Genomic DNA, 2,822 nt, shown 5'->3' with positions numbered 1-2,822 from the left:
ACTTTAAGTAAATTTACAAGCCTGTACTTTGTTACTTTTACTTGAGTAAAGAAGTTTAATCAGTACTTCCACTTTTACCAGAGTATCTTTTAACACAAGTATCTGTACTTTTACTCAAGTACGGAAAGTGAGTACTTTTGCCATCTCTGGAGTTCATCATTTGGACGTTGTGTATAATTTCCACCACTGATGTCTGTTTGGATTCAGTCAAGGGGATTGAGTAAAAATACAGACAATTCTTCAGATTTTTATTTACAAAAATAGAAATAACTTGGGAACCCATGGGTCAGGTTCTTTATATTGCACATTTATGTGCTGCTCTGTGTTGGACTTCCACGTAAAAAAAAAATACCTCCCAACATTATGGTTGTAGATTTACAGAATGTGAAAAAGTAAAAACTCTTTTACTAGACTCCATAGAACCTAACAGCCTCCTCCCTGAACCATTTTACCTCTATTCACCGTCGTTCTGCATGCCCTCTACAGCCTCTTCTCTGTCCCGTTTCTCCCATTGCCTCGGGTCCTTTTTGACACCCCTGGCATGTTAATGGGCCAAGCAGAGACACCGTCCTTGAGATTCTCACTTTGCCTCATTTTCATACCCCCCTCATGCACAGATTTATAACCTCTGCTGCTTCCAGCTCCAGATGTTTTGTTCTGGTTTTTTACTCTCTGTAATTGCTAATTCAATCTGGCTGTAAAGGAGCAGATGCTCCCACAGACGTGAGCGTACCTGTGCAAGTCCCCCCCCTCCTCAGTGTGCGCGCGCACTGATGGACTCCATGCATAAAGCCAAAGGATTTAACGCCAACGCCCCCTGACTCATAAATATAAGGCCGTCACCCCAAAATGAGACACCAGCCACTTTTCTTTTAACTTTTAACTTTTAAACAATCACACGCCCATTACACTCCGCTTTACTGCCACCTTTAAACGAGACCCTCGGATTTTAACTGACAAATTAACTGTAGAGGTTCAAACTGTGGTGCAGACCTTCTCAACCGCCTTCAAACTCTTTTTTTTATCATCTTCCATCCATTTTTTTTCACCAGAGAAAGTGTCGATCCACTCCGCTTTAGAAAGGAAAATAAACAGACTGGTTATCCGCAGGAATGTGAATGCTACTTTAGTCCCATTAAGAACATCTGTGTGTGGCTTCAGATCACAGCGGGCTGTCTGGGCGACTTTGAACTCGTGTCAAGCATACTCATTGTTTTAGCGTGTTTCATACCAAAGCGCTGTACCAGATGCAAAACTCGGCACCCTTTTTTTTCTTTTTAAAGAAATGCACCAGCCTATCAGTCCCACACACACTCCCTGCCACGGCGGACCTGTCATGTGTCATGTAGACAGAGGTCAGATACTGTGTGATGTGTGTGGGGGTTATATCGCTTGGGAAATGGACTAAAGATCGTACTGAGGTTGAGAGAGGGCCAACAATAACAGCTTGAAACATAACAGCAGCCGAGGAGGCCTTTCACTGACAGGAGGAAAAGCTGGGCCCCAGCGAGTGGCTCCAACTCGCAGAGATGGGTGGGAGAGCTAATTCAGAGCTAATGTGCAAAACAAAGAGCATTGTTTTGTAACAACATTGTAAAATTTTAAAAAAAGAGAGAGAGAGAGCTTTGAGTTTTCAGAGATTGAAAGCACATGTGTGCTGAGAAAGAAGAAAAGCAATGCTGTGTTGTGCTGTGCTGCGTTCCCAAATCAAAAAGACGTTCAGACCGCATTTGTCATGGGAACTTCAGCCGAGTAAACACACCCGGCTTCCAGTGGTGGTTCTGACTGATACACACACACTGGTTTACAAAAGCTCCACAAGCTGAACAAACTCAGCAGCCCAGAGAAGTCAGAGTGCCACCTAGTGTTGAGTAGGCGCCACACAGAAAGCTCGCTTTCTATAACTGCTTTCCAGCTCCTTCACTCTTCAGAAGAACTAATAAATCATGGGCTGATGATAAAAAATAAAAGGAGGTTCATTTTTAAGATAATCCAACCCTCAAGCTTTGTTTTTTACATTTTATTTACCTATTCACTTTATTTTCTTATCTTTGCAGAGAGAGAACAGTTCATCATACAACCCTTATGGCACAGTAATCAGCCCTGTTCTGACTAGGCAGAGTTTGTCTCCCTCATGTTGATGAAAAAACTGTGAAAGTTGTGTGAGAGTCAATACAAATTACACTTTAACAAACCTTGAGAAACAATTTGGCTTTTCATGGGAATAACTATGTTTTATCTAAAACCACGCCTCACTCAGACATTTTTCAGCCTTGCAGGTGAAACAAACTGAGTAAAAACATTTTTCACTGGATAAATAGCATAAGTAAATACATGAAGTATATAACTAGCAATCATAAGATCGCTGGCGTCTCAAAATATAACTTTAATTCCAGTAACACACTTTGAATTTGTGTTTTTAGGTAAATACTTTTTTCCCCCACTACAATTGTCATTACTGCTTCAAGTCTCATAGAATACATCTCTACAAGGTTGTGGATCAACTTTCGGCTACTTTTCTGTGATAAAATGTGCTAATAATGATAAATCAATATGTTTGTACAAAGCATGTCTTTAGTGCACACACTAACAGGGAACAATTACATCAAAGTTTACTGTCTTTCCAAGCATCTCTTATGCAACGTTCACACCGGACGCAGCAAGAGCAGCAAAATCGCGTCTGCTGCTTAATTTTTGCTGCTTGTACCAGTTAGTTCTGACGCGTGGCTGAAGCAGCTTTGCTGCTCTGGCTGCGCGGTGCAAAAGTGTGTCTGACGCGCGTTGGGCGGAGCTTCACTATCCTTTCTCTGCCTTGCGGCTAT

The sequence above is a fragment of the Cyprinodon variegatus genome, unplaced genomic scaffold (genome assembly GCF_000732505.1).
Source record: "Cyprinodon variegatus isolate N-32 unplaced genomic scaffold, C_variegatus-1.0 Scaffold8, whole genome shotgun sequence".
Classification (NCBI taxonomy): Eukaryota; Metazoa; Chordata; class Actinopteri; order Cyprinodontiformes; family Cyprinodontidae; genus Cyprinodon; species Cyprinodon variegatus.
This window is presented reverse-complemented; position numbering follows the sequence as displayed.